This window comes from Papio anubis, chromosome 9 (genome assembly GCF_008728515.1).
Source record: "Papio anubis isolate 15944 chromosome 9, Panubis1.0, whole genome shotgun sequence".
NCBI lineage: Eukaryota > Metazoa > Chordata > Mammalia > Primates > Cercopithecidae > Papio > Papio anubis.
The window spans coordinates 70,181,421-70,198,525 of NC_044984.1; the positions used below are offsets into that span (position 1 = coordinate 70,181,421).

The 17,105-nt window shown below is 40.9% G+C and overlaps 1 pseudogene; it reads right to left on the reverse strand.

Moving 5' to 3' along the window:
• Positions 1-14,775: 14,775 nt before the first annotated feature.
• LOC110740713 lies at positions 14,776-16,473 on the reverse strand (annotated as a pseudogene).
• Positions 16,474-17,105: the final 632 nt, after the last annotated feature.

The following is a 17,105-nucleotide window of genomic DNA, read 5'->3' on the forward strand; positions in this document are numbered from 1 at the left end:
ATTGAAAAAATGAAACCAACAGATTTTTTAAAAAACAAACAACAACAAAAAAAACAAAACCAGGTAACAAAGGCCTGAATGGGACAATGAGAGAGAAAAGAAAGAACAAACATGGGAGAATGATCAGACATGGAATAACGTCATGCTCTGGAGCAACAGAAAGGACGGCGACGTGAGAAAGAAGCATGTGGTAGGGGTGTAGGAGAAGAGATTCAGAGGCTAGCAGGAACCTCATGGAGCTGGTCTATAGGATGAGGTCAGCAGAGAGGTCAGGGGGAAAAACGATGGAATTAGAAGTCATCCACATAGAGGAAATCACAAAAACCATGACATGAAGAAAATTTCCAAGACCAAGTATATCAAGGTAAAATATGAAGAAACACAGTGTAAGGTGCGAGGAGAAGAAGGGGAAACAGAAAATGCCAGGTGGTAGAAATGAAGCCAAGAAGAAAGACATCCTAAGATGAAGGGAAAGTGAGGGGAGGAAAGGCAGGCAGGGAGGGCATTGAGAAAGAGAACTGACAAAAGGCCATCTAATCTATTAAATGAGAAGCAACTATTAAGACAGGTCATGGTAGATGAAAAGGAAAAAGTCAACTAACAAGGAGGTGAAGAATGCTGGAAACCGATAAAAGTGTAATACAGGTCGGGGGTTGCAAACCCAGATGGGGCCAGACAGATAGCACACAAGGATAAAGCAGGCTGAGTGCAAGACGATCATGCAGCACTCTGGGTCTTTCACTTCCCACATTTGACAGAGGCATCAGTACAGAGAAATAATTCTGTATCTAAGAAAAACAAGGATGCAAGGCAATGATAAATGGCAACTGACACTTCGTCTCAGTATCGAAGACAATAGGGAATGGTGGGGTCTGTGGTGAGCTAGAGAATGTATGCCCCATCTGAAGGCAAAAGCAGAAACTCAGCTCCAACAGACTGTTGTCGTGTGAGAATGCGGGCCCAGTGTTACCAGTTCCCCAATGTGTCCAGAGAAAGAGAAATTTAGATTTTTATGCAAATCTCCTAAATTTTAAACATTGGAAAGAAAACATGACATAGGCCAAAAAAACAGGTTTTCAGGCATAATCTAGCTCACTGCCTGCCAGTCTAAGACCTACTGAATTCACTATGACTCCATTAAGTTTAACAATGAAAAAATGAGAAGGTAGAATGGTGATTTGCCAGAATAGTAGAATTGGGGGAAAGGCTTTTGGTTTGTTTTAGGATTAGGAAGAACTGAGCATTTTTATTGGCTAACAGGAAAGATAGGCTAATGATTTTATTGGCTAACAGGAAAGATAGCCTAATGAGAAAGAGATTTGAAGTAGCATGAAAAGGGGTGCAAGCTAACATAACAAAGGTTTGTTTTATTGTGTTGGTGTCAGTATGCATTTTTTGATTAAAAATCTTTGTTAAGTACTATTTAGAATTAATTGATCAACAAGAAGTGACAATCGTATGAAACATGCTATTGTTACTTCATTTTGTAAAGAAGCTGGCCCCGCTGGCAGCCAGAATAATTTTATTATTGAAACAAGTGCTTGTGATGTGCCAACGGGGACTGTCATCATGGATAAAGAACATGTCACTGAGCAGCTAGCACCCCTCTTTTCAAACAATGCAACCCCCCTTCGGTGAGAAGGAACTTGGATTTGGTACTAACAATTCCCAAGTTTCTTATCATTTGGAGACTGGTTAATGTCTTCAGTGTGCCAAGAAAATAAAGCCAGAATGTGTCCAATTGTCCTGGTAAAGCTGCCAGTTCTTGTCGTCCAGCTTGGCTCAGTAAAGAGAGGGGAGGCAAAAGAGAGCCACAGACAGTCTGTAGATTTCAGAAGTCATGGCATGAGGGACATGACTCTTGGGCTGATGACTGGTCCTGGATTCTGAAAGCCCATCAATATCTCCTCTTTCCAGATGAGACTAAGGCAAATTCAGATGGCACAAATAGATGGTCAAATTAATTTTCTGTATTTTCCAACCCAGTCTCATAGGAAGACTGGAGATCTAGTGGACAAAAAAGGATGGAAGGGAGTGAGTCATGGAGGCATGTTCCTTAAATGCCTTTCAGACCCTCTAAAGCAATAATCCACCTCTAGCATGTTGGTGCTTTAAAATATTGACTTTCTTCTCCCTGGTTTTCATGGGTCCTACCCTACAGACCCAAACTAATACCCCATTATTCCTAAAGTATGTTCTCTGCTCCTGCAGGCCAGTTAGAATGGTGATATCCTACAAAGACAACATGTGTTTATTTATTAAATATTTATAGAGTACATATTATGTGCCAGACACTATACTGGGTGATGAGAATCAATAGTGAATGACACAATCATGGTCCCTGCCCTACTTCTGCCATCACTCATATTCTTCTCTGAAAAAATGCTTACCCTCCTTCTCCCTGCCTGGAAATACTCCACATTCCTTCTCTTCCAATAATCCTTCCCCATATATCACCAATTCATCAACTTCTCTGAACCTCATCAGCTCTTATGAGCCTATAAAAGTAATGCAGCATTTAATGATACACTTCCCTGTGTCACCTACCCTTGTCTCATGAACCTTGTCTCCCCAGTGAGGCCATAAAGCCCTTGAGGGAAGAAACCATGTCCTTTATTTCTTCTCTGCCTTCCTTATGGACTAACACAAAACTTGATGCATTTTAAGAATGTATTGCTGATGATTACTTTAAACATGGAATTTAAGAGTAGTTCATTAGCCCTTTGTATTAGTTCCCTATGGCTGCTGTAACAAATGTAACTTAAAATGACTTTTTAAGTCACAAACTTGGTGACTTAAAAACACAGGAATGTATTCTCTCATTGTTGTGGAGGCCAGAGTCTGAAATCAGTATCACTGGGCCAAAATCACGGTGTCAACATGGCCATACTCCTTCATGAAGCTCTAAGGGAGAATTTGTTTCTTGCCTCCTCCAGCTTCTGCTGGCTATCTGCATTCTTTGGCTTGTGGCCATGTCATTCAAGCTTGGCCTCTATGGTCATGTTGCCTTCTCCTCTTTTGTCTATGTCAAACCTCCCTCTGTCTCTCTCTCATAAGGATACCTGTGATTGCATTTAGGGTCCACCTAGATGATCCAGGATAATCTCCGCATCTCAAAATCTTTAAATTAATCACACTGGCAAAGGCCCTCTTTCCTTGTACGGTATCATTTACAGGTTCCTGGGATTAAGGCCTGATTTCTTTGGGGCCCATTATTCAGGCTTAGATTTAGGACTTTTGATTTAATAAATCTGTAGCAAACAACCAAAGTCAATTAAAATCATGAAGAATAGTCTCTCTCTTATCCAGGGATCTCTTATCCAGGAAATTTAAATATACAACAGCTAAGAATCAGAAAATAATGCAAAATAGATATCACAGAGTCTGCCAGTAGGAGAGACATCCTAGGGTTAAAATTTTTCAGAAGGATTCACTATTGGGAAAGCAATAGTTTGAAATAAGTTAAAAGCGTATTATTTTTTAACATGTCTCTCAGGATTAAAAGAAGACTATTTTGAAGTAGGATACCTGGGAAGACCATAAATTCAGATTAATTTTTTTCCCAGGGAAGAGAGTCTTGCTAGTGGTATTCAGCCACAAAACCAATCTTTTCCCACCTAAAACTGCAGGTAGAGATAATATCCATTCCCTTTAGGAAAGTGGTAAGACAATTCAGGCCAGGTAGACCACAGGTCAACTGTGTTGTTTAGTGTAGTTTGGACCTCAGCATGACCAGAGAAAAACTCAGCCACTGAGGTTATTGACTGTCTGTTCAGGAGGCTAAGACAGAATCCCTAAGAAGGTGCATCCTTACGAAGGTGGAATCCCAAAGAAGATTGCCTAAAGTCTGAATACAGTTTTAAAACAGATGAAAGATCATTGGGGAGTGTGGTCTAAAAAGCAGCAAAATTCTAGTTTTTAGAGTTCGAGTTGTACAGGATTGAGTTGTGCTCCAATAACTGACATGATGCAAACCCAGAGGTAGTTTTTAAGGTCCCTGCTTACATGTACATGAAGAGACAGTGAAAAACTTCAGGCCACAGAACTCTGAGGTTCGGGAACAACTCTCTTATGAGAAGGCACTGCTGGTCAAACCAACCCAATCAACATGTAATTAGTTGAAACGTTTACTTGGTTGGCTTAGTAAATCTAGTTATCTTTCTCTTAGCAAGATTTAGGTATACTTAGTTACTAGATTTATTTTTAATGTTCTAGTGAAAGAATACCATTCATGGTCCACAATAAAAATATAAATCCTCAGTGGCACCCAGCCGTCATCCATTCACCCTGCAGGTTCCTCTAGTGAACTGGTGCAGGAGAGCATCTCTAGGGCCCACAGGTGTCACTGCTTTTGAGCTGGTGAAGGTAATGACTACCCCGAGTCATCAAGAACAGGGCATATTGTGGTCTACACTCTTGTTGATAAGGCAGGAAAGTGTATAATGCATTTTTAAATAATTTTCCACAGACACACTTTTTTTTTTAGTGTTTTTAAAAGACTTTTTTTTTTCAGCTATCTGGAAATTTTTCTTAGGAGAAACAGCTCCCCTGAAGAAACCCGATCAAAGAGGCAATTCTTCACTCTCATTGATGTGACTCAAAGCAACTTCCTCTGACTCCTCAAGACCCCAATGAGGATCTCAGTTTAATTCTCATCTTAGTGTGGACTTTAAATCATTTTCACATCATAACACGTCAACTGTTTATCTACCCTCTTTAATCTCAGTCTTGGAGCTAGAAATATAAACATTCTTCACGAGGCAGCTTTGTTTGTCCAGACCCTGTCCCCTGGAAAAGTTATGATCAGCAGGAAATGAAAACAACCAGCATTGCTTTTGTTTTCATTGATATTGGTGACATTTTGAAAATGGAACACCTAAAGCCAAACCAAATCCCAGACCTCATTCTGACCAAAATCCGAATCGAGGAACTTCATGCGGAACATTAAAAACTCAATTGTCTCCAGTTACAGCTGAATGAAAAGCTCAGCTTAAAACTGGCAATGATTTACTTCCTACAAACATGCTTTGTTTCTGGCTAACTTGTCAGCTCATAAAAAACGCCTCTGTACAAGCAGCTGTCTCATTCAAGACGCTGAATCCTTTCATGGTCGTCAATACAAATGTGTTACACAGAACCCAGTCCAGGACCCTTGCTCTAAAACCCTGGCCCAGAGTGTGGGCCTCTCTGCTTCCCTGGTATGCCTTTCTTCTAATTTGATGACTTGCATTTTCAATAAATGGTTATAGAAAATGCCATGCTCTTCATGGAATCCCCTCATCATGCTGCTTCCCAGAAGCCTGTTTATGGAAAAAGCCGGCCCCAAGGCAAAACAGAGGAGGTCTCTGAAGTTTCCAATTCTTAATCCTAGCTCTTGCTCTTAGCGGGTTTTGGCCAATTTAATGTCTTTATATCTTTAAATGTTTCCTTAGTGAGCTGAGCAGCTTGCAGTGACCACCCTGAGCTAGCCTGCTAGGGAGAAATCAGATCAAAATTATGGCAAACCATTTTGCAAATATAAAGCAGTTGATGAATAACTGTAATGTCTTTCCCAATGAGCCAGTAAATAAATTGATGACACATCTGAGATGCCTCATTATTTCCTGGATTCTTTAGAGAGGCACTGTCAACCTAACTTCAATGTCAATGGTAATATATGCCATTGTACAGACTCGAGAGTGGACAGTAGCTTAAAATAAGTAGCCCCTTTTACTATTCCTGATTCTGCTTTGCTCATGTTCCTTCACTCACCCGGAATGACCTCTTTTCTCATTGCATGCTGCAAGTCTTCTCTGAGAACTAGTACACATTCCTTCCTTCAAAGCTCAATCTCTGTTAAATTTCATTAACTCCGACCTAATGGGAAGAAAATTCCAGGTGCTTGAAATTCTCAGACGTAATTCCCAGTTTTAACATGCATTGGTTGTGTGACCTAGGAGATGTCACTTCACATCTCTAAGCTCCAGTTTTCTGAACTATTAAAATAGGACTAGGAGTGCCCTCCTTGTAATTATAGGATCTTCCCCATCCAGGCTCGTTTTGGTGTACAGTTAGGAGATCAGTAAAGATTGAAACAATACAGTTGCCCTGTGGCAGGGTCTGTTTAGGCCCTCTCACCAGAGCCTTGGGTTGATTCCTGACTGAGCAGAATATATAGGAAATACCTTGGTTGAGGCAAAACACATTCAAAAATATTTTTTGAGTGTATATTATGTACTAGATATGGTTCCATAGTGGTTATGGGCTAAATTGTGTTCCCTTAAAGTTCATATGTTTAAGTCCTAATCTCTAGAACCTCAAAATGTGACTGTGTTTTGAGATATGGTCTTTAAAGAGATAGTTAAGGTTAAATGAGGTCATTAGAATGAGTCCGAATTCAGTATGACTGGTGTTTTCCTAAGGCCAGATGATTTGACACAGACGTATGAGAAGACAGTATAAAGACATAGGGCGAAGACAGCCATCTACAAGCCAAGGAGAGGGACTTCAGAAGAAACCAACCCTGCCGACACCTTAATCTTGGACACCTAGCCTCCAGAACCATGAGGAAATAAATTTCTGTTGTTTAAGCCGCCCAGTCTGTGGTATTTTGTTATGACAGTTCAAGCAAACTGTCACTGACCTCCTACTTTTCAGAAACTATCCCCCACTTAAAACATCTACAATTTCTAATTTAATGGACTTACTTCATTGATTTTTTTGTTGTTTTTGTCTTTGTTTGTTTTTGAGACAGAGTTTCACTTTTGTCGCTCAGGCTGGAGTACAATGGCACGTTCTTGGCTCACTGCAACCTCCACCTCTCGGGTTCAAGTGATTCTCCTGCCTCAGGCTCCCGAGTACCTGGAAACAAGTATGCGAGCCAACACGCCCAACTAATCAGAGTAACTTTTTTAAACCCAATTTCTTACACTAATCAATGACACTCAGCTGTTTCATCTGGAACCACACAAGGCTTAGCCTTTCCTAAACCATCAGGTCCTTTCAAATATTCTTCTTACCACTGAGACATCTAACCTCCCTGACCACGTACTCTTCTTAGCAGACCACGTTCTCTACTATGTATCCTTCCTCTCTCTCTCTTTTTTCTCTTCTCTCTCTCTCTCTCTCTCTCTGGAATCCTGTGCTGACCTCAGGTCTCCAAACCATAGGCTAGAAAAAGAAGCCAAATAAATTTGATGCCTGAGAGGATGAAGATGATTCACTTTTTTTCTCCAGAGTTCATGACTTTGGAGTTGTCTCCCCTATGCACAGGGAAGCAAGCCCTGGGGGAAGTAAGTATCTCTTACAGATGATTCATACTACCTTCCACTCTCTCTCTCCAATTTCCCTGGATTAGAGGAAGAAGAGAATGAGGAACAGCAGCAGCAGATCTCCCATCTACCAACCACTCCCCCCACTGCAACGAGATGAGACTCAGGGAACACATTTGAGTAATTTGAGTAATTAACCCCTTTTAAGTTAGGCAACAGGAAAGGACGTCCAGGACAGGCACTTAACCAGCCTCTCCTCTCTGGCCGATACTGGTGCCAACCTTGACTCCTCTCTTAGCTTTTCACTGTCAACACTTGGCCCCAGGGCACTAATGGAATAAACCAGGCCATCCTCCTACCTACTGGGATGCCACATCCACCTTTTCCCCAGCACAAGTCCGGAAGCACTGAGTGCATTTCACAGCTGTGTATATAGACTTGTGTGTGTTTTGCTTTGACTGTAAAGCAAGGTCTAGAGTGTTCCTGTTTTATTAATGTTTAGATGAGTGTCCTGGAGCCATGGAGTGAAGCTGAATTAAAACTAAGAAGTATCATTTAGCTTTTTATTGTTATTTCCAACTGAAAGCTACTGTAATTGTTACAAGTACCTACACAGCATCTTACATTTGTATTATCCATTACAGTTTAGAAAGCACTTTTGCACACATTTGATCTAATAACCCAGGGCAATTTTTTGTTATGTTATCAATGAAAAATTGAAGTTTGGGGAAGTAAATGATGTATGTGCTTGAAGTGTCACAGCTACTAAGTGACAGAGGTGGGACTCTACCACAAGTCTTCTAAAGCTTCTGTGTTCTGTGACCTATAGCAGGCTTTGGAATTTAAATATAGAGATCCGAGAAACATCCATACTATGCCAGACACAGTAATAAGTGTCTTCATATATTTGATCTGATATAAACTCCACAGCAACCCTGAAATGATCACAGGACTACAAAATATTTCCATTTATCCAGATATATGTGTAATGCATGAAGAGGGCTGGGGAAGAGGATGAGTAATGATAATAAATGAGTCTAGAGAGACAAAGATAATTAGATGAGTGTTTATTATTTCCATTTAACATATAAGAAAAAGGAGGTTGAAAGAGGATATGTGAATAGCCAATGGAAGAATTTTAGTTGGAACCTAAAATTCCAAAAAGCAATGAATTGATCATTCCAAAAGCAATGAGCTAGCTGAGCTCTTTTGAATTCTAACATCTGTACTTTTAGCAAAAGAAGGTGATGAAAGGTAACCCAAGGAAGATCTGAAAATAATTGAAGTACAGATGCAAAAATACCAGTGGGCACTGCCTCATACACAGACAATTACAGCAAAATAGTCCAACTCTGGTAGAATTAACCTCATACCAACTAAGGGAGCAGCTTAATATCTCCTCTTGTCAGAGATTTTTCCAGATGAAGGAATTAAAGACAAGCCCGAGTCAGAAGAATAATAAAGCAGGTAAAAACTTGTATTGAACAAAGACAGAGAACCATTCTTGTGATTGGCAAGCCATTGGTCACGGTTCAGTAACACAGTGAGATGGTCTCGTTCCCTCTGTGACTCACATGACTCTCTTCCAGAAAGACCGGCTGCCAGGATGTGAGTAGCTAGCTCAAATAATTGCAGGGTACTCTCTGCCACTGGGACTCTCGTTTCTGTAAAGCTCACATCTCTCCCTAATCAGAGGAGGGTTTTCACATGACCCAGCCAAAGAACCCGCCTTTGACATCTCAGGCAAATTAAGGGGAGATTTTGAGAAACAAGTACAGGAAATTAAGATTCTGGTGGAGCTGCTTACCTTATTTGAGAGGAGAATATAAACATAGTAACTTACATGCCACTGTCAGTGTTAAGTCTCTGCTTGCCTCATCTTAATTAATCCTCACAACAACCCTATGAGGTAAGTACTATTATCATCTACATTTTAAAAGCAAGAGCACAGAGACACAGAGAGGTTAAGTAACTTGCCCAAAGCCACACAGCTAGTAATGGCAGAGCCAGAATTCAAACCCAGGTATGCAGGAGAGAAAGTAGATTCTGTTTATTAGAGCATCACATGCCATCATCCTAGTTTTAGGGTCTCTGATGAAGAAGAGAGAAGAGACCTGGACACTCAGGGTGCTTTCCTCCCATAGCACCTTGCCTTCTCCTAGTTCCTACATGAGCCCCTTAGCAATTCAGTACAAACAGAGAAGAAACTAGAAATGATAGGGAAATTGAATACAGCAGTGATATCACAACTGTTCACTCTACACATTCATTGTTTTCTCCATCCCTGTTCTCCATCTTTTTTGACAGGGAGAGACCAGAAGTTTCTACTAGGAACCTGCAGTTTAAGCAAGAAGAAAGCAGAAACTGCATACCAAGTGTGGCAACCTCCATGTCTGGACTCACTACCTCCCTGATCTACAAGGACCCCAGTTACTTAGCATTCAGGGTATCCTATCAGTCAGTCTATGCAAAGATGGTTGTTCCTGGGCTATTTCTATAGACTCCCTACTTCATTTGCATTTATTTTGCCTGCATGTCAGTTTCAGAAAAATCCTTTAATTAATTATATATTTTAAAGTGCTTGATCATGTGCCATATAGAGACAGAGTACAATTTTTTAAATCAATGAGGGGAAAAATCACTTATAGGGCTTATCAGCTGGAACATTTGTGTTTCACGTATAAAAGGGGGGCTAGGAAATACCCAAGCCCCAAAATACCCAAACTCTACAACTTTGCCTAGATGGGGTTTTGCCTTGCAATGAAGTTTGTTGTGAAAGCCCCCAGAGGTTAAGAATGAACCTGCTCAAGCATGGAAACCTCACAGGAAGTAGGAAGGAGTGATTGGCCCCTAAAAAAGCAGAACCAGAGATCTCCATCAAAAGTTATCTTGCTGCCTGGAGAAAAAGGTTGTCCTTTACCCCTAGGTTATTGAAAGAAGCAAACTAGTAAAAACACAAGAAAACCAAAACACATGTGCCAAGGTCACAGCTGATTTGATCAGTCCTGCTTTTCTACAGCCAGACAAGTCTGGGTGTCTGGCAGACTCAGGCTTCTGCTCTGAAGTAGGGAGAAGGGAGGTTGTGGGCATTTCCCCGCTGTAAAAGGAAAAGCCAATGCAAGAGAGAGTGGGAGAGTAATCCCAGCTGCTCAGTCCAGCACCCTGCACATGAGTTTCCTGCCTAGCAATTGCACAGCAGCTACAGCATAAATAACAACAGTAGCAGGTGGCAAACAGAGGATAAAAATAACAATAGGGCCGGGCATGGGGCTCACGCCTGTAATTCCAGTACTCTGGGAGGTCAAGGCGGGCAAATCACTGGAGGTCGGGAGTTTGAGACCAGCCTGACCAACATGGAGAAACCGTCTCTACTAAAACTACAAAAATTAGCTGGGCGTGGTGGCACATGCCTGTAATCCCAGCTACTTGGGAGGCTGAGGCAGAAGAATCGCTTGAACCTGGGAGGCAGAGGTTGCGGTGAGCTGAGATCTAGCCATTACACTCCAGCCTGGGTAAAAAGAGTGAAACTCTGTCTCAAAATAAATAAATAAATAAATAAATAAATAAATAAATAAATAACAATAGCTACCATTTGTTTAATGCATACTGTGAGAACAGGTCTTTCACTGGACATTTTTACATGTATTATCATATTTTTCCCTCATAATCTATACAATAAATGGTGTTATCCTTATTGCACAGTTGAAAAAACTAATAGAGGATTAAAATACCTAGCTCAGAGTTGCATAGCTAATATAAGAGTCAAGATTCAAACCCAGGTCTTTATGAATCTAAGGTTTTGGGGAAACCATCACTAGCACTCAAGTTTGCCACTGCTTTCCGAGAATCAAGAAGCTGAATGAATCACAAATCACTACCACCAGTGATTCCAGCTGCCTGCCACACCACAGCAAATGATTTCCAGGGGATTACCTAGAGATTGCTACAAAACCTCACATCCCGTAAAGCCTTTACATCTACCCTCTGCTGCTGGAGGAAAAAAATGTGTATCATTCTGCTCCTCTTCTGGGTCCAGCTCTCTCACAAGTGCCTTCTAGTGACAAAATCTACGTGGGACCACTATTGGCAAAGAATTCTGAAAATGTAGTTCCCAGGCTACTAGCCCTGTAATAAAAGGAAGTCATAGAATAGAGCAAGAATGAATCTACATTGCCCAAAGGCATAGTCAGGGATATCACTACAACAATCTGGAAGTTAGGAAAATGTGTGGAGGTAGTTATAATCCACTACTGAAAACTCTATAATGGGGAAGGCATGGCTATACTTTAAAGGAAGCAGCTGATGAACCAAAACTACAGACGGAATATTTTGGCCACTATTTTGCACCCTGGCTAATATTCTCAAGCTGGCCAAGTACTTTTTTGCAGATTCAAAGTTTCAACAGCCTCCGGAAGGAAAGGAACGTATAGCTGAAGTCTCTTTCCAGCCCTTCCTGTTCTTACCAGAGTCCCTTGTGAGAATCCTATGCACCAACAGTTTTAATTATTGGTAAAAGAACCCTGGGCTCTATTTTCCACTCTCAATGAAAATTCCTACCTGCTGGCTTCCTAACCCACTAAAAGCACTTTTCTGCTTACTCTAATTTCTTGAGGAACGGCTTTAATTTTAATGACTGAATTAGCTGAAATGACTTAAGAAAAATTTGAGTTAATTTTTAACTTAATTTCAATGATTGCAGTTACATTCTATACTTACATCCTGAGGGCAATTACTTCCAATACTTATAACTCTTTCTTGACTCCATATTTCTCAATATTATGCTTATACTGCTAGTTCTTGATTTTTCCATTTAGATGTTAGGTATTGACTGTCCATTATGAAAAATGAGGACTTCGCTTTCTTATCATTCAACACACACACATACACAAGCATACAACTCGGCTTTTCATTCAACCTCCTAAGATAATGTTTTGAGTTAAGTCAGTATTCAGTATTACATTATTATGATCATATGACATTTATTCACAGCTGCATCATATAGTTTTCTGTTACCGTATTTCTTTTCTTATAAACTTTTTTGTTTTTCTTATCTTTTTCCCCCTTTCTTAAATTTTCAATAATCACTAAGTCATTGGCAACCTTTCTACCATAAGGAACAATCAATCTCCTTTCAATAGGCTGAAACATTCACAATAGAGTGAATACTCTCCTGAAGGTGTCTCCAAGAAAATATGAAACCAAGAGGTGTGTTTTGCTCTGGGGGAACAGCCACTCTTCTGAAAGTATCTCCAAGAAAATATGCTACCGAGAGATATGTTTTGCTCTCGGGGAGCGACCATTCACCTGAAGGTATCTCCAAGAAATATGTTTGCTCTCTGGACTTACTGCCCAGCTACCATTCTGAGATAACCTGCTAACACCAGCCAGGGACATGGACATTGTATCTCATGAAATGTTCCTGGGCACTCCCTTGAATCTCCTCTCCCCATGAGGTGGTGGTGGTGGTGGTGGCAGTGGTGGTAGTGGTGGTGGTGGTGGTGGTGGTGGTAATAGTTATGTTTTCCCACAGTTGGGCCAGAGATTCCCCTCCACATTCTGACTACCCGCTGCTCTTCTTAGATGATCCTACACGTGTCCTGGGCATGTGAAAGTAGGGCGCTGGTGTATTCCAGAACCCGAGAGCCTCCCAGTGCCCCTGTGGCCAGTGTGTCTGAATGGGAAATAATGGAGACATACCAAAATACAAATGTGTGTGAAGGGTTTCCAAGAAGTTGTTATCCAAACCATTTCTGGAAATAGATGATAACATTATTTCCTTAAACCCAGGATGCCAGAAAAAGAGAGACAGACTGTAATAAATGGCATGATATAAAAATTAGTTTCAAAATCCCAGTGTTTTTCTCTTTTTCAAGCCAATTGCTTTGTGCTAAATGATATCACCACGGGTCTATGAGTGAGTTCTGTGTAGGCCCAGTGCCCAAAACCTTTTTCCAAATCCATTTTCTAAAATCACTGCTGAGGCCGTTGCTCTATGGAGTACGGACTTTGGCTCCTTTCCTCAAATTCAAATATTAGATAATAAATACGCTATCACAAAAGTTTGGTTAGCTGAGGCTCCCTGGAAAGCCAAATAGCAAAACTGAAAAAAAGCACAGTTTTGCCATGTATTCCATGGGGAATACAAAATGCAACTGATTTAGACCTGGAGTGAGTGTCATTTCTCCTCACTGCACACAGAACACAGCCGGACCCATCATTCTGTAAACATTTACATACACATATACATACATCTGTACACACACACACATATCTATATATAGTAGTATGAATCATAATATCAAGATTAGCTAACATTTTAATCAGTAACACTCTAATAAATGGTATTTGTGCCCTACTAAAAGTAGGGCAATTGATTAGCAATAGATTTCCATGAGCCCCCTTCACCCTTAAAAAAATTATATAAATCAATTTTAGAAGACTTTTATGTTCAAAGTACTTTTCTTAGGTGAAGAATAACTTACACACAGTAAGATATGTAACTATTAAGTACACAGCTTGAATATTTACATACGTAAACACCCATGTTACCACCATCCAGATCAAGATATAGACTATTTCTATCATCCAGAAAGTTCCTTTATGCCTGCATGGTATTAGGTTCATTTTTAATGATAAACATAATTTATTGCTAACTTTATATTATGAGAATATTTGATTAAACAGAACTCTGAGCATTCCAGGTAGAAAAGAAAATGAACATTTATTGAGCAAATGAAATTTTCTAAGCACTTTGACATTTCATGCTAATCCTGTTAGGTGTAATTATCTCCACTGAGCCAATGAGGAAACTTGGGCTCTGAGAGCTTAAGGGGCCTTTCCAATGTCTCTGTGTGTGTGTGTGTGTGTGTGTGTGTGTGATGTAGGTCTTTAATTTTTAAAACTGCAAAACAGGTTCCAAGATGAGCTCTTACTGATGTATATGGTGTAGTACAGTATAGCCAAAACCACTGCTTATGACCTCTCAAATACTCACACATCAAGGCCAGGCACAGTGGCTTATGCCTGTAATCCCAGCACTCTGGGAGGCCGAGGTGGATGGATCACTTGAGGTCAGGAGTTCGAGACCAACCTGGTCAACATGGTGAAACCCCATCTCTACAAAAAATACAAAAAATTAGCCAGGCATGGTGGTGGACACCTGTAGTCTCACCTACTAGGGAGGCTGAGGCAGGAGGATCACTTGAACCCAGGAGGTAGAGGCTGCAGTGAGCTGAGATCGCACCACTGCACTCCAGCCTGGGTGACAAAGTGAGACCTTGTCCCCCAAAAAATATTTACACATCACCCAGTAGTAAGGAAGGGTTATCATTCAGAGAGGTTTTTCTGAGATAATCTATTAAATTACAATTATAAAGAAGAAATGTTTATAAATTTTTATGAAGTTATAAATTTATAAATATAAAAGTATAAATTCATATAGAACTGTTTAAACTTATTCATATAGAGCTGTTTTAACTTCTTGTTTAAAGAAGTTTCCCTCTGAGAGGATTACAGACTATGCAATCTGCTACATGTCATTTCAGATAAACAATAAATTATACCTAATGTGTAAGTATAATAGAATCAATTTTTGATATTTAAATTATTCTAAAACCTGTTGAGTGTGAATACTCTTAAATCTTTCTTTTCTGTTTATGCTTCTGGCTGAGAATGGAAGAAGGGACAGAGGCTTCAAATGACTGAAATTCTTCAGATGGTTTCTTGTGACCGACCACTCAAAAAGTATTTTTCTCCAGAGTCCAAAGGCAAGATAAAAAGTCTCTGACTTGAAATCAGAATCAATCTGCTGATCTGCTAGCCACAGCTCGAATATTGCCATAAACCTGGGAAGCAGGATTTCCCAAGATTAGGTTGCAAATGGCAGTTCTTGCCACCTTGATGTTTTGGAAGGAGCCAAGGATGTGAACTTTAACATCACACCAAACTATCCGCGTCTGTGTCACATTCTCTATGGTGAATTTGGTTTTTCCTCCTTTGCCAGCAATTCTTCCTATTGCCCTGGATAAATGGTCTCCCTTTAGGGGTTTAACATCTGTAATTTCAAAAGACTCTAGGAAGAGGTCATCTAACCTGATGAGGGCAAGTGCATCCTCCACCTGAAAGCCTAGAATAAAAGCTTTCACAAAATCGGCTGCTGTTGTCAGAGCACTAACATCCTTGGTTTCTTTACAAGTCCTGATTTCTACATTCCTTGATTTCAAGTTAAAGCGTATCTGAAGTCCCAAATGTTCCACAATAGGAGTAAGTATCTTCTTCCAGTTTTCTTTCAATAGTGTGTATCTGTTAGCTGGGACTGGAATTTTCCTTGTTTGTTCTTTCCCACTCAGGAGCCCGTCCCCACAGAGGGGTGGGAAGACGGGCCTCTTCGCCGGCCTGGCCTCCTCTGTGTCCATCCGGCCCGCATCCCCGCCCTCTCCGGCTGCATTCAGCTGTTCAGCCTGTCGTTTCTTGGTTTATACTTATTAATTCAATTAATAAAACAGCGTAAAAGAGATGAGTGAAAGAAAAGATTAAAGGAATGGAAAACTGACCCCATGAGGATATTGGACCAGAGATGGCGATAATGGTTTACATTAGGACAAATGTAATCTCAGCGGATCTGTATGAGATCTCAGCTGAAAATAAAGAGAAATTATTTGGCTATCAAGCCGATCAAATGCTGGAAAAGAGTTTGTTGGGTACTGTGACTCCACAAGGCCATCTGCCTAGGGAGGGAACTGAAGTATGAGGAAGCCAGGAAAGGGACAAAGAGGCTGATAGGCTAAATCCAAGTTGGCAGAGTGTGGCCTAGATGAGTGCCCTGCCCTAGAAGGAAAGCCATAACCAAATGCCAACCCAAGGAACCACAGTGAGAAGGTTGCCTGGTCAAAAAGCCAAGTCATGAGTCATGGGTCGGGGCATAACACCCCGAAACAGCATACCAAAGGCAAGAAGGCAGGGTCTGAAAAAGCCAGCTGGGCAATGTGTGGATCTCAGCAGATTATCAACTGCTATGTGCTTGCAGCCATGCAGTTCATTGTAAAGCAGTCCTATTTGTGAATTGCTAGCTCATACCAAGACTCTTCCAGGAAAATTTATTGGGCTAAATAGGTGCATGATTGGCCAGTGGCGGTGGCTCACACCTGTAATCCTAGCACTTTGGGAGGCAGAGGCACACAAATCACCTGAGGGGTTCGAGACCAGACTGGCCAACATGTAGAAACCCCATCTCTACTAAAAATGCAAAAAAAAATTAGCTGGGCATGGTGGCACATGCCTGTAATCCCAGCTACTAGGGAGGTTGAGGCAGGAGAGTTGCTTGAACCTGGGAGGCAGAGGTTGCTGCGAGCCAAGATCACACCACCGAACTCCAGCCTGGGTGACAGAGCGAGACTTGTCTCAAAAAAATAAATAAATAAATAAAATAAAATGATTTCTCTAAATGGTAAATGGTAGCTATTTATCCCCTCTTATCTCAAAACAGAGTTTGGATAAGGTAATCACAACGTATTTTAGAATTCTGTGAAAAACATGGAAGAGATGAATAAAAAGAGGGTGGGACAAAGAAAGGGACTAAGAATTTTTTTGGCTGGACGCAGTGGCTCATACCTGTAATCCCAGAACTTTGGGAGGCCAAGGCAGGTGGATCACAAGGTCAGGCATTCGAGAACACCCTGGCCAATATGGTGAAACCCCATCTCTACCAAAACTACAAAAATTAACAAGGCGTGGTGGTGCATGCCTGTAGTCCCAACTAGTCAGGATGCTGAGACATGAGAATCACTTGAACCTAGGAGGCAGAGGTTGCAGTGACCCAAGATTGCACCACTGCACTCCAGCCTGGGCAACACAGCA